Raw genomic sequence first — 24830 nt, forward strand, 5'->3', positions numbered from 1 at the left:
TCGTCTCATCTTTCCTTTTGTTCCTACACAGGTTTTCATTGTTGTCTTAGGCTGTCATACCAACATCTATTCAGAACACTTGTTTGGATACTCTAATTGATGACAGACCTGTTTCCAACAACGCCTCCTCTTCCCTTTTTCCTCCGCTGAACTCACTCATCTCCTCTCTTGGCTTTCCCCTCTCAGGCTTCCCGTTGAATTGGGATGGAGCAGAGTGAAAGTTGGATGTGACCTTTACAGCCACATGAAGCGAGCTCGTGCTACTGCTGTGGCTGATGTCTGCAGGCGGTGCTTTGTGTTTGCATTCAAAATACCAAGTTTCAAGTCGAAAAATTGCGGTTGTTTAGCTGAATACATACAGTAGATATTGATCATGCAGTTTGCTGTTTGACTTTGCAGACTTTCCACATGGAACTGCCTCTCCTCTACAGCTACTAGTTATTAAATGATTCTGTGATGTAGACTCCATATCATTTGATGGAACACCTTTTAATGCTTTGGTGATATTTAGATTTTTTTTGGAAAGCTATTTATAGTTTTTTTATTGATGTATTTTGGCATGTGGGCTGGAACTGATACCAATCTTTCTTTCATTCAGTTTTCTTTGTAGAGACCAGGAACACTCTGCCGAAAAACATCTCTTGCCCCGAAGGAAAATGTCTCAGTTCCTGTGCAAATAAATAACAGCACATGCAGTCAAGACAAAACAGCAATTATCCAGAGGTGAGAGAGAGAGCGAGCTAGTATAGTTCACACACTAGTTTCATGCTCACCACAGTTCTGTCTTTACATGTTGCCTGCCTCTGTTTTTGTGGCACAGTTGGCGGGTTTTCTCCTGCTGATAAATGTATGCGGATTTGCGCCGTACGCGTCTCTGTGCAGTTCACCTTGTTTGCATAAATACTGTTTAACACTTTGATGATCATAAGGTCTTTATGGACTGATCCCTCAGCGAGAGACTGCTATTATCCCCAAAGACAACAGGAGTTCATTTTGAGTTCTGTTGACACTAAAGTCTGAGCTGAAAACCATGTCTGTGCAGTTGTTTGAGGTCCTGTCCTAATAAGTAGTCAAGGGTACAAATGCAGGCATGTTTCTCTGCAAATATGAGTCGGCGTATAAACTAACCCTTAAGCCCAGCTGACAGCACAATTTGATTTTTTAAGATGCCTGGCATGAAAGCCTCTCCACCCTGTTTTAAGTAATAAGAGATTACAGGTAATCTTCTGGTAATGGCTGGTTGGCATTCCTCTGCAGCGAGCACTTCTGAGGAACTGTGGGAGATGTTGTTTTTGATCTAAACGCATTTTAAGCCTTTCTCAGCATATTAATTACTTCATTGATCAGTGCAGAAAGAACCTTTACTAACACAGGTCGACGTTTCTGCGTCATCTGTGTGTTTTTACTTGGGAAGATGTGTGTTGCAAGTGCATAAGTTTGCAGGGATATGATTCTGCTTGCAAGCACTGTTTAAATGTGTGAGGTCACCCAGACAATTTCAGGTTTTCCATGAAAACGTGCACTTGTATTCATGTGCCAACATCATTGCACAAGGGTTTTCTAATCATCAGTTAGCTTTTCAACACCATTAGCTAACACAATGTAGCATTAGAGCACAGGAGTGATGGTTGCTGGAAATATTTCTCTGTGCCCCTATGTCGATATTCCTGCTAAAATAGTCATTTACAACATTAGAGAAAATGTAAGGTAGCATCACCACATATATGCATTAATTATAAGGTTCCGTAGTCTAAGTGTACTCTACAATATAGCTTTGTTCTCATGTAACATTGTTAGACTTACAGTTAGCAGGTTTAAGGGAAAACGCTAAATCTGGTACCAACATTACCCCCAATGCACTTTAAAGACCCCATGAGATTAAAAGCAAGTTTTTATCTTGTAAATATGCCCATATGGTGTTTAGCAGTCGACACCTTGTCTGAGTATTTCCTTAAAACTGCAGTGTCCTAATGACAGTTTCAAAAACAGAGACTCAGACTTCCACGGTTTAAAACGTAGCTAACCTAAAGAATGAATCCTGTCAACTTGCAGGGTGGAACTTTACGCATCATTATTCTTTTCTTTCAGAATTGGTATCCAGTTTAACCCTGAAATGCAAGAGTGGCTGGACCCTACACTCAGGGCCGGCCCTAGGACTTTGGTGGTCCTAAGCAAGATTTTTTTTGTGGCCCCAAAACATGCACAGGGCAACTATCAAATCACATGCACAGCTTGTAATTGGGTTAAAACACACATGCACATGATTAACAGCAAATATTCAGCCCACTCCTGAACTTCCTTTTTGGAGCCATGATGCCATCTCTAGTGCTACTGCTTTTCCATCTGTGGCTTCTCCAGACCAGTGTAATCGATCAAGTTTGAAACGGTGCCGTGGTGTCCCAGTAGCCTAACTTACGCACGAAGCATGGAGTCACCAACTGACTGCTGGTTTATTTTTCTTTCCTGTATTTTTCCCGTATAGTTTTCTAATAAGCCAGTTTAAATTGATATGTTACCATGATGATTTATGTTTTATTGGAATAAAGACAGGCATGGGCGTAACCACCATCTCAGAAGTGAGGGGGACAAATTTTTCAGAGCGATTTATCATTCTCTTACATTTAATTGCACCGTCCTTAGTGGCTAAAGAACCACATAATCCCTAACAGCCACAGTGCAATACCAGGGGACCAACTAGGCTAGTTCTTTAAACTATAAAGTATAAAACTTTAAACTATAAAATCTAAAGTTTTAGTGGCCAAACTCTAGTTGAGTTGACAACAATGTCCCTTGAACATCTACTGGACGAGTAGCCAAAGGTGCCAAACACTGAACATGAAATGATCAGTACTGCCTGGTTTCTCCCTGCAATAGATATCTTATTTTCAGGAAGTTATAATCTCTCCTTACCTGTAAAGACCCTACATCCTTGTCCCTGCTGCTGGCCTCTGATCCATCTCCTCCCTGACTCTGCTCTTTCTGTTATGGCAATAAACATAAAAAATGTGGTAAGAAAAATTCTGAAATAGCATTAGGAAGAATAAAAATTGCAGTAGAATTTAACCTCAAAATCACTTTAACCCATAGATACATATTTTTTTCTCAGCCACTTATATATATTTTATTTTTTTTCACCTCTGCAGACCCTGCATGGTCAACATTACTGCTGGCCGCAGCCTCTGGTCCATCTCCTGCCTGACTCTGCTCTTTGTTATGGAAATAATCATTAAAAAATCTGAAAATCAAAATTCTGAGATAGAATTAGAAAGAGAAGGAGTAAAGAATAGTTGTAAATTTATGCCATAGATAGCCTATTCTTTTTTCTCCTCCCTGACTCTCCTCTTTTGGGACCAAAAGACTTAAATACATGGAGAGCAACTGTGAGCACATCTTCTGCCCAGAAATGAAAGAGAACTGGGTTTATTCCAAGAATAAACTAATTAGCAGTAATGTAACAGAGGCAACAACATTTAAATTATTGTTAACGAGCTTAACATATTGATATATTGCCACGTTTTACCTTGTCATCATTTAGCTAACAAGTCTAACATTGTTTGCATCCAACAAGGTCACACAACTTACACGGTTTGTTTGGAAAAAACTGTAAAGTTTTTTGCTTCTTGCTGGCTCTGGCTGGTTTGCTAAACATTACTCCAGACGCACGTTCAGCACTGCTCAGCACAGCAGCACGTCTCCTGTGGAACACCTGCGTTAGCATGCGCTCATGGTGCATTCAAAGACGGCTCGGGAAAACACGATACTGGATGCTAATAACGGTTTTAGCTGTTGTAACGGCTGAAAAAAGTGCCTTGACATGTCTGGGGCTGCGGCTGCCGCCCAGTCAGCGACACTGAACTTACAACGCGTGTTGGGTGGTTGCCAGGTTAGTCCGAGACAAGTAATGTTAGATGGCAGTCTGTGGGTCAGACCATCAGACACAGTCAATTCGGGGGCCCCCTAGTGGCGGCGGGGCCCTAAGCAGCCGCTTAATTCGCGTATAGGGAGAGCCGGCCCTGCCAACACTCTTCCATAAGTGGGGCAAAAATGACCCAGATAAGAATCACACAAGAATTATTTCATGTTTGAAAGATGTTTATTTTTCACTTTATTACAGATTTTGAACGTTTTGATGATTGAAAAAGAAGAAGATTACACAGAACAGCAATAGCAGAATGTCAACATCCATTTCATTGATCTTTTTCCGCTCTGTTCCTCCAGCTGTTGCTGTTCTCCATCCCTCCAAATTTGTGCATCACCTCTTGTAAGATATTACCAGTGATAAAGAACTTGGAGTAGTATACAAATTTCACAATTTCTTTAAAAGTATAAAAGGTAACTTAAAAGTTTAAATGGAACAATATCTAAATATGTTTTTTGAGGAGTAACTGAAATATGAAATGATAAAAACTTTTCATTACAAAGATATTGCAAGAAAACAACATCCCTGGTTCGTTTTTGACCCACTTATGCATCTAAGGGTTAAATATGTAAGAATGAATTACTCCATAACTTTGCATTGTGTAGTGTGGAGCAGTTTTACTGTGTTTGAGCAGTCATAGGTGAGCTGGTGTGCTCAGACTGCAGTGAGTGGTAGAAGGTGTGTGCAATCTAGAGGAAGGACAGTGTAGAGTTACATCTTCAAATTTTATGGCAGACAGGAATCATTTCAATGGGAATACTCTATATATGTAACTTTGACAAAACAGAGAGGAGTTTTTTGGGCGTAATCAGTGACCAGAGAGTGACTTCAGTGACTTCACTTGAGGTAACACACAGCTATTTTCAGCTATTCAAATTCACTAAGACCTGTAAACAGACTTTGATATTTAAACATGGCGGAGTTCCCCTTTAAAATCAAATCTGTCTGGACAAGTAGTTCTTGCATGAGGTCACATCAGTTCATCATTTCAAGAAATCTTTCAAAACTGAACTTATGGTGGAAAAAACAACCCAGAGTTTTTTTTTAAAAATGTCTGATTTATTTATAGTATTAAACAAGTTAAATGATTTCACAATAATCCCCCTTAAAAAAACTACATGTTGAACTCCCATACAAAGAGCACAGAGGGAGTCTCCCGTCAAACAACCAATCACTTGTTCTCTCACACTGCTGTGTAATTTCCATTTCCTAAAGCAGGTGGGTGACGTGTTTTTAAAGTCCTATGTAGTGATTTGATTTTAATGGCATATTGCTAGAAAGACTGTAATACTAAGTCCTCTGTTCTGTTTTGGTAATCCAGAGGTGGCTTGTGATGATGGGGGAAGGCAGAGGAGCTTGCCAGTAAAAATGTGTGTAAAGTAAGCAGCCTGTTTTCCACCTCATTTGCTCCCTGCCATCTCCCACCTATCTTTTCACTGTAAAGCATAGTGAGCCTTCAGTGGCAGTCTTAAAGGCAATAAACACAACACTGCTGTAACCTTTATAAAACATTAATGCGCGGCTCTCTTCCTTATCCAGTGATGCTTGTGTGGAGGGAAAGCTGAGCTGAGCTTTCCTCTGTGGTCTTAGTGAGTGTTTGTGATGTGTTCTTTTATACCTGAGCTGTCATGTACGCTCTTGCCAGTCTGGGCAAATGTGAAGGATGGATTTGCTCGCACTGCTGCCAAATCACTGTTGTCTTTTCAAGGTCTCTGACCCTGAGATGAATGACCATCTGCAGCAAATGTAACTGCTTTGAATTTGATTACAGTGTTGCCCCTCTTCAAATAAACCTACATGGAGTAGTCGAAGAGCAAAACAACCTGAGTGACGTTAATATTGTAAAATTGTACTGACTTGTTGTTAAAAAATGTTTTGTAGGGTTATGATTTGCAAATGAATAAATAACTAAAACGACACTTAATTTAAGAATATCTTAAAAGGTGACATCAAACTCAGGTAAAAATGAGCATTTTTTTGCAGTGGTTTATTTTACCATGCCAGTGTAGTTCTACTAAATGATCCCAGACGAATGACTTCTATGTGTGAGCTCTTCAAAGCAATAATAAAGTTCTTACATTAAAGCATGGCATCACTGCCGTGTTTATTCTGCATTAGCATTTCACATGTTCCAGCCAAGAGCATCAACAGAGACTGTTTGTGTTCAGTATATTCAGTAGTCTTTGTGTGATTCACCTGAAAGGTCATAAAGCAGCAGGTCCAGTCATCGCTCTGCCCCGTGCTGATTGGCTGGCTGCCTGCTCTTCATTGTTGGGTGCTTATACTGAGCACTGGGCTGCACTGATTTGCTGTTTGGAGAAGATTTAGACTTGTCACACACACACATGCACATGGTGGTTTTAAGGCAGTGGGGGTTACCGGATTATAAAGAGGAGAAGTGAAAATTCCTGTTTGGGAGATCTGCTGAGGCTTAAGTTTCCCCATCGCACATGTCACGGTGGAAAAACTCCCAGGAGGAGGTGGGGATCGAAGCGTCAATCCCACACTAGGCTCAGGGTAAACACAGAGGTATTCAATGACCCACATAGTGCTCTCTGGGTTTCTTTTAGCCCAGCTTGTGTTTCTTGCTTGTGTCGCTCTGAATTGTAACGTTGCCATGCAACTATATAGCCAGCGCTTGCAGCAACAACACACCTGAGCATTTTTCTTGGCATAAAAGCCTGTGGATCAGATGCTTTCACATTCATGCTGTGACTAAGCTGCAAAACCCAAACGTATTGTCGATCTGTCTGTACAAATGAGTGTTGAATCTCTCTGGAGACATCATGCCTAATGCTAATCTCAGTTTGCAATGGGAGAAAGATGCTACAGAATAAGTTTATTTTATTTTATTTAACCTTTATTTAACCAGGTAAAAGACCCACTGAGATCAAGTATTTTGATACTAGGCAATAACTGCAGCTCATAGTCATGAAAACAATGGAAATTATAAGACTATTTCAAAATAATGCAGCCGTGCATTAAATATTTGAACCAGAATGAACATTTTGTTCACCAGATTAAAAGCAGGTGACATATATTCAGAAACAGACAAGGATTTATGTTGATGTCAGACAGATAAAGCACTACAGCAGTATCCCTCTCCTCCAAGAAAAGCTTCCAGTTTTGTTTGGAGAGCGCCGCAGCTACAAGGGAACATGCACTACAAAGCGGGAGCACTTGAGTGACTAAGCTGGATGTCATCGTCTGAGAGAGAGAGCGACTGCCGGGGCCTGTAACAACAGAGGGAACAACACTCAATTCACCACCGACTGTCAGCCGCACAGTCGACTGAAATGGGTGCATGTGTCAACACCTCCAAGAATCACTACTGCACTTTGTATGTGTGTGAGTGTGTGTGTGTGTGTGTGAAATGTGAAATGAGTGTCGTGAGCGTACTGCACTTCCAGTAGTGATCTGAGGAACATAAATCAGTATGTTTTGCAGACGTTGTACGTGTGTGTGCATGTCACCATCTCCTATTCTTTTGTGTGTGTGTGTGTGTGTGTGTGTGTGTGTGTGTGTGTGTGTGTGTGTGTGTGTGTGTGTGTGTGTGTGTGTGTATGTGTGTGTGTGTGTGTGTGTGTGTGTGTGTGTGTGTGTTCTTGTACTTGCTACATTGTGAGAACCATTTTCTGCATTTAACTATCAAAGTGAGGACATTTTTACAAAGTGAGGACATTTTGGCCGGTCCTCACTTTGAAACAGCCATGTTTGAGGGTGAAGACTTGTTTTTAGAGAACGGGTATGAATTGAGGTTTGGTTAGGGTTAAGGTGAGGATTAAGTTTAGGCAATCAGTTGTGATAGTTAAGGTTAGGGTAAGGCTCTAGGAAATGCATTACGCCTATGGATGTCCTCACTAAGATAGAAGTGCAAACGTGTGTGTGTGTGTGTGTGTGTGTGTGTGTGTGTGTGTGTGTGTGTGTGTGTGTGTGTGTGTGTAAGACATCTACTTGTGTGTGTTGCATGAATGCGTTGTTACTCATAAAGGAAGAACCGGCGAATGAGGAGTGCGTGAATGAGCTGCTTTATTTTCACATCTGGTCATTTACTTGACCCATCCTTCAGAGAATTATTCAGACATGTTAATATACAACAAATCAAACATTATTCTGTGTAAACACACACAACACAACAAACTAAACACATACAGATATAAACAATTCAAATAATGAACATTTAATAAATACACACGCAGCCTCATGAGTATATACATGCTACAAATAGTGATTTAAACAGACAACCACATTCAACAAAATGAACATTTTGTTGGGGCAGCTGTGGTAGTGGAGTGAGGAAGATGTTGCTACGAATGGCAGGCGAACATTTCATGGTGTGGGAATGTCTAAATCAGTGACAGACATTGTAGAACAGGTTGTAGAACTTTGCTAAGATTAAAAGTTGCTATGGATGTGCAGACATTAACCATTTTTCGTATATGCATCAGAGCTAGCATTAGCTAGCACTGTCACCTTGCAGCTAGAAGATCTTTGGTTGGTGTTCTGGCTTGGACCTGGGCTCTTTCTACATGAAGTAGAAATGGGTGAAAAGGTGAATTCCTCTTCTCATTTCCCTATTCACTGCTGATATTAGTCCGTGGCACTTTTTTCTCTGTTCCATTTTGTGGTCCATCATTTTTTAACCACAAGGTGCATGTCCTGGCTTCTGCTGAGGGAACTTTGCTGTCACTGAGAGAGAACAGGGCTCTGATGGCACTCCTACCCAACCGTGGGGCTACAAAACTCAACACAGGCACACCATTGTTCTCGCTAACACAATGCATGCACTGAAATATATCGAATATCAATAGGATGAGCGTGTGAACAAAGAGTGGAGTTAAATTTAGTGATGTACCGTAATAGCAAAATACCATATGTTTTGTGTTTTTCAGGTTTAGAAGCTGACTTCTGGCAGCAGACAAAATGTCCTGAGGTGAAAATGACACCATGACACCAACTGGCGCTTCTGTTGTCCTCCTCACATGAATGAATATTGAGTATATACAGAGGATTTCATGTACTCTACAGCCCATTTAACACTACTGACGCTTAAGCAGTTCAACCACCCCTGAGATTCTGCAGCTAGTGGCAGCGGAGGGATGCTGAGATCAGGGTTTGGCATGCTGTAAGTGCTCCTCCAGGTCAGCCAGAGTTTAGCCAAGGAACATGTGAGCAGAACGACCCACAATATTTGACACATTGCTGCAGGGACTTTCTCAGGTGAGGCGAGGGTATGGATGAGCTCCATCTTCAGCCGCTGGGACTGGTGTTGGTGGGAGCCCTGACTCTGAGGATGAGGTCATGGTGCAGGGACTCCTCGCTCCCTCTCGGCTCTGTCGGACCCTGAGGCTCCTTCACATCTGTGTGCTGTCTGACCCAGCGGCATGCAGCTGCTCCCTCTCATTATACCCTCTAATGGATGGATCCGTTTCCCTCTGACCTCATCCTCCCTCCACAACAACATCCCTCCATGGCGGCGTCCTGATACCCCTCCATCCAGGCCCAGACCCCCTTTTTCTTCCATGCTTGCAGGACTGAGCCCACAGTAGGAATAGGAGAAGCACTTCAGATCGCAGTGTAATTATTTAGTCCATACAGTCGATCAGAAAAACGCTTACCGTTTACCTGTATGTACAAGATAAATTGAAGACAGTAGGAAAGACAAATAAATTACACTAAATACTTTTCTGGTACCTCCTGTTACTAAAGGGAAACAATAATATTTCCCTCCATTGTTCTCCTTACTTTCCCGTCTGCCTCTCTACTAACCTGTCTAATAAAGCCAACAAATGGCCAAAAAATAACTTTCAAGAAAAAAAAGAGGCACTGAAATGAGGAAAATGGATAAAAGTGATAAATAGAAATTAAAAAGAAGTTATTCCACTATCAATTTAAAAATTGTTCTATATTTGCAAAAAAAAAAAATTTGCAAGGTTATGTGTTTTAAATATGACCTTATATCTTTCAAACATTACTGTTTTTGTGAAGGGCTGCACGGTGATCAGTGGTTAGCACTGTCACCTTGCAGCTAAAAGATCCCCGGTTCTTTCTCTATGGAATTTAAATGTTGTCCCTGGGTACTCCGGCTTCCTCCCACAGTCCGAAAAAACATGCTGAGATAATTGGTGTTTCGAAATTGTACGTAGGTGTGAATGTGGGTGTGATTGCTTGTCTATATGTAGAGCCTTGTGATAGACTGGTGACCTGTCCAGGGTGTCAACTGCCTTCAACCTAAGTGAAGGCAGTTGACTGGGTGATAGACTCCAGCCCCCCACGACCCTAATGAGGATTAAGTCAAGATTTACAGGCTGTAGTGGAGTTTGGCTCCTATTCACGATGCTGTTATTGTGGAAGAACACGCAGGCTAAAGGCCATTTCATATTTTTTGGATGTCCACAAGAGTCTGTTTGTTATGAAAAGATGCTTGATGAGGAGATTCCCCATCCCTCACACTGTCATCAGAAGTAGTTGCTGCTGGACTTTGTGGTTGCTTTGATAAGTAGCTACAGGAGCCCAGTGTGTGTTTGATGTGAGAGGAAATGCAACCATTTTCAGTAGATGGACACGCAGCTGTTATGGTATAATAGAACCACGTGTGTCCACATCAGTCGGGACACAAGGATGCAGAAACCATGAAATGACCATAAGTCTGGTAGCACTTTCTTTGTACAGTGTGTGTGTTTTTGTAATGTAGTTCTATGTCCCCTTGAATTCACTGTACCCTCGCATATATACTTTTCCATTTTTTAAAATGTATTTACGTAGTGATTTGTGGTCTGGAATCTAAGATGCTAACCAAACAAGTCGTACAATTGTCTCATAATTGTTTTTCTCTTAAGCAAATGCATGTGGTTTTAAGGGCCATCCACCAGGTCATACTTTAATTGCAGAATGCATACAGAGATTTGTTCTCCTTTACGTTAAAATCATGCAAAAGTTGTAACCCTGCTAGCACCAAGTACTTGCTGACACACCTAATTGAACAAAAACATTGGTAGTGTCTACAGATACGGACCCGTGCCCGTAGCCTGTGGCCTACGGATACGGCACTTTCCATTTGCCGACAGATACGGACCCGTATGCGAGTCTCGCGAGTCAAGAAGCTGCTAACCACTGCAAACTGTTGAAAGGTAAGCAAAGGTTAAGGTTAGGGTTAGGGTTAGGTTTAGAGTCCGTACCTGTAGTACCGATGCTACGGGTCCGTACCTCTAGCGTCTACTGGGAGTCACGTGACCAGATCTCGCATATCTGATTGGCAAATGGAAAGTGCCGTATCCGTAGGCCACAGGCTACGGGTACAGGTCCGTACCTCTAGCAACAACCAAAAACATTTTCCTTTGAAAATTTTCTCTCGGAATTTAACTTAATATAATGCCCCAGTTGTGGTTTCTTTTTTGTTTTGTTTGATTTTAATTTATTATTATTATTACCATTTTCTCCTTTTTTGGCTGTCAGTGACTTGACTGTTGTGATTCTAATGTCAATGGTGCCTAAATGTTTGTATTTGAATTGTGCAATTAAATGGTAAATGGTCTGTATTTATATAGCGCTTTTACTATACCTGCAAGGTACCCAAAGCGCTTTACATGATACATCACATTCACCCATTCACACACTGATGGCGGAAGCTGCCATGCAAGGCACTAACCACGACCCCATCAGGAGCAATTCAGGGTTAGGTGTCTTGCTCAGGGACACCTCGAGCACGACGGGGCAAGGATCGAACCGGCAACTCTTTGGTTGCAAGACGGCCACTCTACCCACTGAGCCATGCTGCCCCAATTAAAAAAAAACTTGCTGACACACACTCATAGACACTAACACACATCATCTCCATCCATTCATTTTTCTTTGTGCCTTTTATCATGCACAACATTTTTCAGTTTTTCCAGTAAAAATCGTGCATCGCTGAAAGACATATCACCGTCATGGCTTCATTCCTTTGTGATCCGTCCACAGTTTAATCAATTACTCCAACAATGCATGGCTGTGTGTATTTTCATTGTGTGAGTGTGTCTCTGTGTGTTAGTATCAGTGTGTAGCATTCATCTTGTGCCCAGTCCATTGAAAGAGAGAAGAAAAGGCTGCAAAGGGAAACGGAGCAGAGTCCTCCACCTGTGTTTGCTGCTGAGTAAACAGAAGCTGTTGTCACGAGCAGCTGACAGCTTGTGGTTTGCTCTTTGAAATTGAATTTCAAGTTTTTTTCTGCTCTTTTGATTTTTCCACAGCAGGAACAGTGAACTATCAACAGGCCCTCCCATCGCAGCTTCTTCTAAGGCGTGATGGATAGAATCAATAATGCCTCGGTCTGCCCAACATGTTCGTATTTATCATTAACACGGCCCCACTGCATTTGAAGAGCCGTCTGAGAGGCAGCCTCAGACTATTTATAGGCTGGAAGGCTTTTTCAGCAAACTCATCTCCTCTCATCTCATCATGTCTCCCCTCAACTCGTCTCAGATTTGCTGGGATGCAGATTGAGGAATTGCTTTTTTATCACACAGTTTCTGCGTTTATTACCAGCCGCTCTGCTTCACCACTCCCATTGGTTAGCCGCATCTCTCAGACCTGTCAGTCAACAAGTGTGGCTGGATGGGTACGTTTGGTGATCAGTGGTGTGAGGTGCCAAGAGAGAGGGAAGAAGGAAAAGTGAGATGAAGAAAGAAGCATAGGATTGAAAGATGGGGAGAAAGTGAGTTAAAGTCCATAATCATCTCCTCTGCAGATGGAGGGAAACCAGAAAAGAGAAAACAGGAGTTATAACAGGCCCTGTGATGATCCAACAGAGATCTTGAATGCATTTCAGTGATGCAGTTCCTGGGATAGCTGCATGTGTACGAATGTGTGTGTGTGGATGGTGTGGGTGTGGGGCAGACAAAAAAGGCCAAAATGTAAGTGCAGCAGGAAAACATTTGGTTGCCAGGCAACAGGGCTTCATGCAAAGTACTTCTGAGTTATGAAGAATGGTGGTGCATGACTCGACTTCCCCGATCCGGTTTCAGGAAGATGTTGGGGTGGAGCAGAGTGGAGGGAAAAGACAGAGAAATGCCTCCACCTGTCCTGATTTGTCAGCAGCAGTGAACAATGACAGTGGCCAGCACAGACCGGAGGGCCTGACCCTGCATAACAGGGGCCCTCAGACTGGGCTTAGGTCTGGTGGTCTCTTGTTAGTTTTGGGGTCCGTCCAAGTCGTTTACGCAGCGTGCAATCTAATGATGAGCTCTTTACACTGCATTATCACATGTCTGTTTGGTGACATAGGCTGAGAGGCTTCATATAGGCAGACATATGAAGGGTTCGGTGATGAGGAAGTCCTCGGGTCAGTTACTCCATAAATACTAGTGCTGGGCAACAATTCAAATTTATAATCACAATTAATTGCATTGTTATGCATAAAATGAATAATGAAAAAGTTGTATATTCTGCACTTTAATTTTAAAAGTACTTCTGTATGAACAAAAATGCAATTTTATTTGCAAATACCGTAAAAAAATATAGTGCTTTTAAACAGCAGTCTTCCCTTTATACAGTAGCAGTTAAAATATTTCTTGCAAATCTCAACTCAAACATTAATGTAATCAAATCAAATAAAACCAAAGCTGCTTTTTATCTGGTCTGTTATAGAAAAACAAGTTACCTTCAGAGTCCAGAGCCACAATCATAACATCATAACAGGAACATTCCCAGCAACAGCAAGTTAACATTTATAAATCTGTATTTTTATTTTTTTCCTGAACAGGTACCAGCAGAAACATTTTTCTTATATCAGTGAGCAGCAGAAACAGTCAGTAGCAGCTGTCCATATTAGAGTGAGGTGAAGTGGTCGAGCACAAAAAGTCCACAGCTGGGACTGACTGTGCAGAAGAGTTTTTAGTCTGTGAAGTCCATGTTTACACTTGTCTTTTTGGCCTTTTTATTCTTGAATATATAGGACAGTGGAGAGTGACAGGAAAGAGGAGAAGAAGAAGAGCAAATGGCCGTGTGTCAGACTCGTACCCCTGACCACTGCATCAGGGACTATAGTCCCGTTTTATATTGTCACACAAAGAACACCTTCCAGTGATGCCGGTTGAGACTCATATGTGCTGTCATTCGTTGCAATCCTGTGAACATTCCTCATATCGGCATCTTACACAAAACTAATCAGAATGCAGTCTATAGCTAACTAATTCACCGCAGCATGTGCTAGCTTGCCTTGTTTTACTTTATCTCTATATCTCCGACACGCTGCAAACAAGCCTCCCTCCACTGTTAGTTTGAATGAGACATGATGACACACATCCCAAGTTCTGATCAACATCCAGCCCTCCTGTGACCCATGGTTAGTCTGTCTGTGTATTCAGAGCCAGTGAGCAATGGACTTTCACAATAGTAATACCGTAATTTCCAGACTATAAGCCGCTACTTTTTTCTCACGCTTTGGACCCTGCGGCTTTTTACAACGATGCAGCTAATGTACAGATTTTTATGTGCGAGTTTCATGCCATCATTAAGTTTAGCCTCGTCATTGCAGACCAATAAAATTACCAAACAGGTCACAGTGGACCACTGACACTGTTCAAATTAAATCAAACACACACTAAATTCTCCAGATCAGTCATTCTGCGCTTCATGCACACACCCTCATCATGGAAAACAAGAATAAATGCGTATGATGCAGCTATTGCAGGCCAAGCCTGCTTTCCTTTAACCTAGGCAAGTTACGGTGTGAGTGCGTGTGTGTGAGAGAGAGAGTGTGACGTGAGGAGGAGCGCTGCAGCTGCGTGTGTTTTGCAAAGACGAGTGTGGAAACGGAGGCAGAGCAAAATGCACCACGATGATATACAATACAATAAAAAACTTAAAGATAAGTTTTAGCGCTAAGCTAAGCACACCAGCACTAAATCATTTCGCTCTGCCTCCGTTTCCACACTTGTCTCTGCAACACACACACGGAGCTGCAGCACTCCTCCTCACGTCAAACTCTCTCTCTCACACACACACACGCCGTAACCTGCCTAGGTTAAAGGAGAGCAGGCTTGGCCTGCAACAGCTGCATCATATGCATTTCTTCGTGTTTTCCATGATGAGCGCGCTAAGCTAAGCACGCTAGCTTAACACGTTGGAGTTGGCAGCTTGAACTGACTCAATGTGTTTCACTGCCGTGTTACGCTGTTCGGGACGAAAGTATGTATTTAATTACAAGTTAATTAAAATCTTTCTGTGTAAATATCTAATGTTACAATGTGGACAGCTGCGGCTTATAGTCAGGTGCGGCTTATATATGTACAAAACTTTTTTCTTTTTAAATTTAGTGGGTGCGGCTTATATTCAGGTGTGCTCAATAGTCCGGAAATTACTGTAATGATTTTTTAAAAATGCATTAACACAATAAAATAATTGTCGGCATTGATTCATTAATGCGTTATTAACATGTTAATGCATTATTTAATTGACTTGCCCAGCCCTAATAAATACAAATATCACTATATTCATATTCCTTGCAGAAATACAGAAATACCGTTCACCTGAAAATATTTTAAGAGTGAAAAACCTCTAAATCTGAGATTTTTGAAATTACAGCTGTCAGATAAAAGCAGTAGAGTAAAAACTGTAATATTCACCTCTAAAATTTCATAAAGCAGACTAAAAGAAGAACAAAAAATGCCACATTTCATCACAAAAATAGTTCACTGTTTCACATGAGTGTAAGTTTCGAGTTATTCACCACAACTAAGGGGAGGACAGTCAACTATGGCAACTAACATAAAATGGATTGAGATAAAAAGTGCAGTAAGTACTGTCACAAATACTAAAAATAGCAAACTTTTCTACATCTGTAGCTCTCATGACTCTGACGTTTTACTCTCCTCAGTCTTGTGTGCGTGTTGGTGTGCATGCATGTGTGGGTGCATGAGTGTTGCATCTGTCAGTCAGTTGATTCCAGTCAATTTGTCAAAACTGCCAACAGACCAGGCTGAAGTTAATGGTGATGGTTCTGACAGCTCGTCTCCTCCAACCCCGTGTCACTGGGTGCGTCGTCTTCCATTTCCTATCAGCCTCAGTTCACTCAGTTACATGTTATGGTATACTGACAGTTAAAATAATTTTACATCATAGAAGCTTGTTCATTTAACAAGACTAATTTGCAGTAAGTCTAAGGTAAGACTGAGAAAATGTTTCAGATATGTGGTGTTAAAGAATTAAAGCTGCTATTTGTTACAACATATATAGCTTTAAATTGGAATGATTTAATCTAAAATTCTATGTAACAAGGCAGTTTTCCCTGCATGATCTTTGTCATGGTGGAAGAAAATCTCTCAAGTGGCATTTATCACCTAAGGTGTACAGTGCAGTCTTTCATACCAATCATATACTACTGATTTACTGAAGCCGATGAGGCATGAAAAGAACAATATAGAAGAAGGAACTTCCATCAAATTAAAGCAGCATCAGACTAAGGGCAATATCTTTTAGGAACAATTTTAGCATGAACAATCACATAGCTCATTTAGAAGTCATAAAATAAAACACAGATATTTTTGTCTCTATGCTTAGGTTTAAGCAAAAAAAGCAGTTTGGTCAGGTTTAGGGAAAAGTTATGAGTCGGGTTAAAGGAGAGGATCTTCATGTAAAGGTTGAAATAATAAAAAAAAATAAAGTAGCAGAATGGTCACGTTTAAAATAAAAGCAGAAACAGTTGCTAAAATGCTAACGTTTTGCTGGCCCATCCATCCACCCCAACATCCTCCTACAGAGACCTCGCGGATTTATAAACACATCACCACACATCCTTTTTTTGTCTTGTCATATTTACAATGGTTTTCTGTCAGAAGAAGATCACACAAGCAACATCTGGTGTCATTATCATTTTAAAATAAATACAGTGTTTCTGCCAAACTTTGGTTTCATGAACACAGCCTACAGCCTTCCAATAATAAGGAGCATAATAATGAAATATTGAAAATCAGTCACACATACAGGCCGAAAAACTACTTAGGTATTAATTTAATGAGGAATTCTAGGTGCTGTAATTTTGTCATGGTAGAAAGAGGAGTTTGTATGTCTATGTAGTAACTGTAACTTCAGGCTCAGATAGCAATCAGAAGATTTTTACTCTGTGAAGGAACAGGGTGGAGTTATGTGACGACTGGTGTTGATTCGTCTGTTTACAACGTTACCAAAAACGGACTAACCGATTTGAATGAAATTTTCAGGGAAGGTCAGAAATGAGACAAGGACCAAGTGATTAAATTTTGGTGGTGGTGCAGCTTATAATTTGGATCCATAGATTGAAGAGCCATAGATTGATAGATTAAAGATTTCTGTATCATTACAAGATAGCATCACGCTGTCACTGTAACTATGACAACAAATGAACACAGTCCCATCTTTCTCGCCAACCGCTTCATATTTAGGCCATACGATTTACCTGCGACCAACTTACCTGAGAATTATATCGTCCATGAAAGTAGGTTCGCTCGATACGTGCCACTCACTTGAAAAGTGTTTATTCTGACTTTCTCGCATTTCCGCGCATCTTTCAAGCAGACCTGTCAATCAACTGGAGTGCCACAGAGGTGTTAGCAAAATTTTCCTCTGTATGACCTGCCCTACTCTGCCTCTGATTGGCTCATCCCTAAAGTTAACCAGTCGAATCAGTGAAGGTAGCATGTACCAGCCAATTACAGGCAGAGGAAGGTTGTTCATGGCTTCATCATCCTTAAGGAAAAGAGGGCTACCTGGCACACAGATATTACTGAATGATGCACACCAGGGAGCATTAGAAGTGGGTATACGCAATGCTAACTGAAAAATAAGTGGGTATACGCCGTATACCACCGTATACCCTGGACTACACCAGTGGTGATAAGACGACTAAACTAACACAATCGACAAAAGCTTTGGTGAAGTCATTCAAGAGGTGTTCTAGAGTGCCATTCGAGTTTGTCCGTCAGTAGGAATAACTCACATAGTATTTGACAGCTACAGAGAATTGAGCATCAAGGAGGGTGAGCGGATCCATAGAGCTGGCGAACATAGCGCTGTTGAACTCGCCGTCGTTGACGAGTCTGGGCCTATTCCACACCAAATGGACAAGTTCTGGGCATCTAGTGTCAACAAGCAGAACCTACCGCTGCTGGCCCAGGATGTGGGGGAACGAGATCTGCAGGACGTGGTTCTGAGTGGGATGGTTGTCAATGAAGAGTTAATATCTGCAAGACTGAAGCTGAATGGATCACTTGCGAGTGATTTGTCACTTCTCAACAACTGGCAAGAGGAGGCAGACTGTCGCATAATAGCTTGTGCATTGGGCAGTTCGAACAGGCTGTGAGAGAGTGATTGTGATGTCCAATGATACAGATACTGTCATCCTTCTCCTACACTCCATTGATTTGTTCAAAGAGTGTGGCTTCCAGGAGCTTTGGGTCCAGTTTGGGACAGGAGAGAAGCGACGTATGATCCCACTTCATGTTCTGCACCTCAAGCTAGGAGAAGACTTATGCCATGTACTCATCAAGGCCCATGTCATGACTGGGGATGATGCCCTCAGCAAGATGGGCACAAAACATGCAGCATTAACATGCAGACCTACAAGGTTTCTTTCTTTCTTTGGAGAGACACATGTTCTCTCTGAAGCAGACCTTTATCAGGTGGAACAGTACCTTGTCAATGTATGGGCAGGTGCGAGAAGCAAACCCACAGCAACTACCTTTGATCAACTGAGACTCAAAGTCCACAGGCATTCAGTGGTAGGGATAGAAGAACTACCACCCACATCCAGTGTCATCCGGGGACATTTGAAGAGGGCGTTCTATGTGATACGAAATGCCTTGATAGCGGATGCCAGTCAGCTTGACCCTACTCATTACGGCTGGATTAACCAAGATGGCACTCTTCTACCCCTCAAGTGTCTAAAGCCCATCCCTGTGCGGATTCGGACCCTGTGTAACTGTAGTGGGAAGTGTAACTCAAAGCACTGTTCCTGCAAAGCAGCAGATGTTATGTGTGTAATCTATTGTCATAAGAAGGTTGTTGAGCACATCTGCACTAATAACTAAACAAATGCCAAGATGGGCATCTTACTCATATGATTCATTTTAGCCATGAATATAGGGAATATGCATGGCTGATATGCACTATTACATAGCATTGGTTGAATTTTCAAGTCTTATGTTTATACTTGAACAATTTGTATACCTATAATATTGATAGGCAATTTAAAGTTTTACAGTAAACAGAATTTGAAAAATATATGTTTGTCAGTTTTTTGTCAGTCATTTAAGCTCCGAAATAATTGAAATTGTACGAGGGTGCATCTCGAGGTCTGTGAAACTGCGATTTTAATAATTTTCGACCTTGACCTTGTGCTTAGCATGTGACCTTGACCTCCAATCACGTAAACAATGTCATAAATGAATTCTCTGCACCGAAAAACCCATGAAAGGAGGTATTACACATGTTTCTGTGACGAGTATGTTGAAATTTATATTTTCAACATGGCTACCGGCAGCAATCTTAGATTTCGCCCCCTCGCGGCTATTCACAGCTGGTTTGAAAAAAGCACCTGTGTGATTTTTAAAGGTAGATGGTCCAGTAACTCAAATCAAGTTTCAAAATCTCTTGCAGATGAGTTGTATACGGGGTCCTGGTCAGGGCCAGGACTATTTCAGCCTTGGGGCTATTTGTTTCTTCTGCAGACAAAAATTTATTTCAAATCAGCATTGGGGTGCAATGACATAGTTCATACTTTTTTACAACAAATAATAATAATAATATATATATAAGTACAATTTTACATTCCTGTGATTTGAAAAGGGGATGGAAGAAGCTTACGCTTATAAGGCTCCAGCACCGCACTCAACATGCTTAAAACTGTTCACAAACATGTACTTTTATATGTTTTTCAGTCCTGAAGCAGCAAGACATGGTAGCATTCAGTAGCTAATGCAACCCAAAGAGGAGTAAACAATGCAATTTGAAACTTGGCGCTCCATGTGTGATTTTACAATGTTAATCGTTATTTATATAGGACCTTTCAAGTTACAAAGTAGATCAAAGCAGCGAAATGAAATATACAGGGAAAGAATCATTAGAAGTAAGAGACAAAAAAAACACAGTATGGCATAGAAACAGCATTGTTTTTAAAAAAATGTATAAATAACATATGGAAGAAATAAAAGATATTTCAAAAGAAAATTTAAATTGATTGCATTTTGGTTGCAAACACTCTCAAGTCTGAGTTACAGTCAGGAGAGCAACCATCAAGGACCTTAAAAATCATCAGCAAAATACTAAAATCTATGAAAATAGTCCTGTTTTTAGTCCTAGTTGAAAGCCTGGCTTCTGAATTTTGTACTATCTGGAGTCGATCAATGGTTTTTTGGTTCAGGGAAGTAAAAAGACTGAGTAATTGCAATAGTGTATGTGAAACTGGATCAAAGTAAACTAGAGGGCCCTTGTTAATTGTTATGGAGAAACATGTCACCTAGGGCAACAGTGTGGCTCACTGATGTTTCTTCAATCATTTTTGGACAAATAAATAAGTTCTATCAGGTCTTGACTACACAGATAATATTTATAGGAGGAATTCATTGATGCATTTGGTCTTTTCATGACATTTGTTGACAATAACAAATACGTCAGAAAATCCCCTGACTTGTCCTTAAACAAGTTCTCTGCAAATTGGTTTCCCTCAGATGAAATGTACTCCATCATATCAAATGTTCCCAAACAGAGCTCCAGTAACAGATACTGTACAGCTCTCATACACTGAAGATGAATGACCACGGCTGCTGCTGCTGCAGCCTGAGGCCATCTGGTCTGAACCAGGTAGTAATACTAGTGTCAGGGGAGTGGGCAGAGGATCCCTCGGATGTACAGCTGAAAACCACTTCCTCACATAACCGTCCAAATAAGAGCTTGAGCCTTGAAACACAGTGTAGCTCCTGTGCTGATTACAGTGAACATGCACACCAGATGGGAAGCACACATGTTGTACTGTAGCATGCAGCGTGCTGCTTGGTATTTGCACTCGACCTCAGCACTGGAATTCAGTTATTAACATGCATTTTCCTTCCGTAAAGCCTCCAAATGAGAGTGTCTTGTGTACCTTGCTTTGTGTGAGTGTTTGTTTAAATGTGTGTATTTACCTTTGTATGAGCAAGGCGTGACTGTGTGCCTTTGTGTATTTATCACTGTATGTGCAGACGACACGTGTACATGTGTTGAAATTGTGTGTCCTTACAGAGAGTATTATTTTACATTCGACTACAATCAGTGATTAATAATTGTATTATTTTATTTACACACTATTTACATTCTAAACAGGTTTAGTTAATGCTTTAGTTCATGTGGTAGAAAAGTTTGCGGGATACTGATGTGAATAATACAGATGTTTATTAATACTTTTCCTGTGCATTATGAAAGTATAAATGATCAGTTTAGTCACTTGATATTTACACTTTCTGGTAGACAGAGTTCACATATTTGGATGTTAAGATGGCTTGATAATAGTCCTGTGATAGACTGGTGACCTGTCCGGGTGTCCCCTGCCTTCACGCTCAGTCAGCTGGGATAGGCTCCAGGGGCCCCCGCAACCCTAATGAGGATTAAGCGGTGTATAGAGAATGGATGGATGGATGGAGTTCCTCTCTACTCAGTTTTAGGAAACTCTGCCACATCTAAAGTATAATGTCACAGTAAAGTTGTTCAAATGTTCACAGACACTGTACATGAATGTTTAATAACTTTTAATTAAAATTTTAATGATAAGTAATTAATTAGTATGTACTGGTGCAAAGTGCATATTATCTACCTTAAAATATTCTTTTTGTAACATTGTCTTCATGTCATGCAGCTCAAGTTTGTATTTTCCTCCAGTATATCAAGACTTGCAGTACAATATGCATCTGTAGTGATACAGCATCATTCAACTGTGCATGTTCATGTTTAGGTGCTAATAGGTAAACACTGAGCAGTTTGTGAGCATTTTTTTATACTCCTCTAAATTATTGGCCATCAAAAAAAGTCCTGGCTCTCTATGGAAACAGCAAAATTATGACTAGAAATAGAGAGAATGCATGGTATGGCACAATAAAAATGCAATATATCATTAAAGAAAAGAAAACAAAAGTTGAATTTCTTTAATAATGTATTTCATAAAAATGGAAAACACCTGGAGTCACCATGTACAACATTTTTACACAGATGTTAGCAATACTGGGAAAAAATGGTGGCTGAACCTACTCCAGATAATTTTGCTCCTTACATTTTTGTAAGTTTCAGTAAGTGCTTCCTTTCTGCTCTGTGTCGTCACAGAATTTTTGTCACCTGACTGTTCGTCTAGGCAGAGAAGACATAGCTTGAATCTGGTAAAAATGGCTTATTTTTGGCAAATTTTTAAATCACACATGTATAATAAAGGGATTTTGATAAAATAACACAATTTTAAGGTAGGATTTAGTTGATATTCTCGACAGAATGGTACGCCACTTATGAATAGTTAAAAACTGTCAAGTTTTAAAACAAATACGATAATATGAAAGGACTTAAAATACGATAAGATAACACTCTCTCTTTTGCCTCTCTTTTCACAGATGACTTTCTGTAAAACAGAGTTAAAGAAACCTCCAGCTGAAAACAGACAGCAGTCTGATTAGTAGGTCAGGTAGGGGATGTAAAGTGTTGTCTGTTACATTCAACAGAAACATCCTTCTCTCAACAAGTAACTCCAGGGTCTCCAGAGCAGCACACAGTCCTCTCAGTGTCACTGGCTCTGCTGCTGCTTCTACAACAGGTCACTGCACCAGTAACAACAGACAAAAGCTCTGCAGCATCTTGCAGTGCACATTAAAAGATCTAACCTTTCTCGAGAGATCATATCTAGACAGCCTCAGTGTTAACCTCTCTGGGTATCTGTATCTCTCCACCACCTCCATCTCTTTTCCAAGGATGGAAATTGTGTAGAACATAGGCGTTTCTAGCCCATTTTTGGGGGTGCTGAAGCACCCCCAAATTGAATCCCAGCACCCCTAAAATTTAAAAGATCTTTATCTTTATTTTTTGTATCGCATGTCCTTCTTATAACAAACCAGAAAAGTGTAAAAACCATACAGTACTTGGTTGATACGTAATGTTTTAACAACAAAAATACAGCACCCCCTCCCCCCATCTTGCCTCAAAATGGTTTGATCCTGCTCAACTTTCCCAACTCAGGCTCAGAGCCTCTACCTGCAGAGCTAAGCGCTGCCCCACAGAAGGTAATGTGCTGTGGTGGTGTGAGTACCTGGTTTGAACTTCTACCACTCAATACCAACACATTATTATCATTACCGGTCCTAATTTTTGCTGCATTTAATCAAAGGTTACTGTTTATGTTGTTAGGTAGGAGTTAGCTGACATTTTTTCTAGCTAGCAAACGTTACAGGTGGTCAGTGTCTGTTTGAATTGGACTGAGAGAAGCTAGCTGTTGTGTCAGTGCATGAATTAATATTAAAGCCAAGGTGCTACTGACTAGCTAACTGACCGGATGCCCATTAACATTATAACTCCTATTGGGTGTGTGTGCAGACAGACAGCCTCATCATGGACATAAGATTGTTTTTTCGAAGAAAAGAGCCAGGTTCAGGTAAGAGTGTAAGATCAAATGGTCTATCTATCAAGAGTAATGTTGTAAGTTGGATCAATGTATCAATATTTATATCTGTTATCGGATATAAAACACATTGTTTGGTTATTTGCCTTTAGATTGACATTACAAAGAGAGAGAGAGGACGTTATTTATTTGTATTCTTATTGGTATTTTTTCATATTTATATAATTTTTCCTCTAGCTGAATATAATCTATTTGTGAATGATTGTCAGTCCAAAGAGGAAGAGATGAAAAAGGGGAAGGAGAGGAGAGAGTGCAAAGTCAGGAAGAACCAGATAATAAAACAAACAGAGAATAGTGGCACGCAAAACAGTAACTGTTAAGATGACAAAGAAAAACAAGGAGAGACTCTGGGAGATGAGAGCGTGCAGACCAGGGAAAGAAATGCTGTGCATCACATTTCAAATAAAAGTCAAAAAATAAGTCCTAGGTCCATTTTTTGTTTTTTTGGTGCTTGGTATAGGGGGCTGGTTTACTCCAGAAACATACATGCTGTTTATGTGTATGTTGAGGAGCTGCTGTATCTAAATGAGTCGTCTTTTCCCAGAAATTAGGACTACGATATGTTTCTTTTAAGATTCCAGTGCATTCCTCCTTTGCGGTGATTCCGCATTTAAATAAACTTTATCAGATTGGATGGTTTAGTCACAGACCTTTTCAAAAAGTTTTATGCTTTTCTTTCACAAATGTGGGAGTGAAACTGCATTAAAACGTACAAAACAATGAAGAAATTTATCTTGCCTGGCTGGGCACCTCTGGGTGCTCAGCACCCCTAAACCTCTGATGCTAGAATCGCCCCTGGTGTAGAAGTAATCTCAGGACAACCATTTGTCTTGGTCACATTTAGTAGGCGGTGGTTATTCCTACACCATGCCACAACAGTAGAGTCATCAGAGAATTTCTGCACGTGACAGGTCTGTGGATCATGCCAGAGGTCTGAGATGTACAGTGTAAAGATGTAAGGTGAGAGTGCTATGTTCAAAAGTTTGGGGTCACGAAGAAATGTCCTTATTTTTGAAAGAAAAGCATTTTTTCCAATGAAAGTAACATTAACATAATCAGAAATACAGTGTGGACATTGTAAATGACTATTCTAGCTGTAAACGGCTGATTTTTAGTGGACTGTCTACATGGGGGTACAGAGGTGGCCTGAGTTAACATATATGCCTTTCAAACCATCTGGTTTTCTGAAGGTTAAGGTTTGGGATGATCTAATATGGCAAAAGTCCATCCTATAGATGTATCATGTTTAATTGAATCTTTAGGTTACTGTGACAT

General features: G+C 40.7%; 1 long non-coding RNA gene across 1 annotated transcript; it reads left to right on the forward strand.

The window, feature by feature from the left end:
* Window positions 1-22970: 22970 nt before the first annotated feature.
* Window positions 22971-24202, forward strand: LOC127534641 (uncharacterized). The gene is made up of 2 exons (XR_007942869.1): window positions 22971-23528; window positions 23765-24202. It is a non-coding gene; the product is annotated as an uncharacterized LOC127534641 (long non-coding RNA).
* The last annotated feature ends 628 nt before the right edge of the window (window positions 24203-24830 follow it).

The sequence above is a fragment of the Acanthochromis polyacanthus genome, chromosome 7, assembly GCF_021347895.1.
Source record: "Acanthochromis polyacanthus isolate Apoly-LR-REF ecotype Palm Island chromosome 7, KAUST_Apoly_ChrSc, whole genome shotgun sequence".
In the NCBI taxonomy this organism is placed as follows: domain Eukaryota; kingdom Metazoa; phylum Chordata; class Actinopteri; family Pomacentridae; genus Acanthochromis; species Acanthochromis polyacanthus.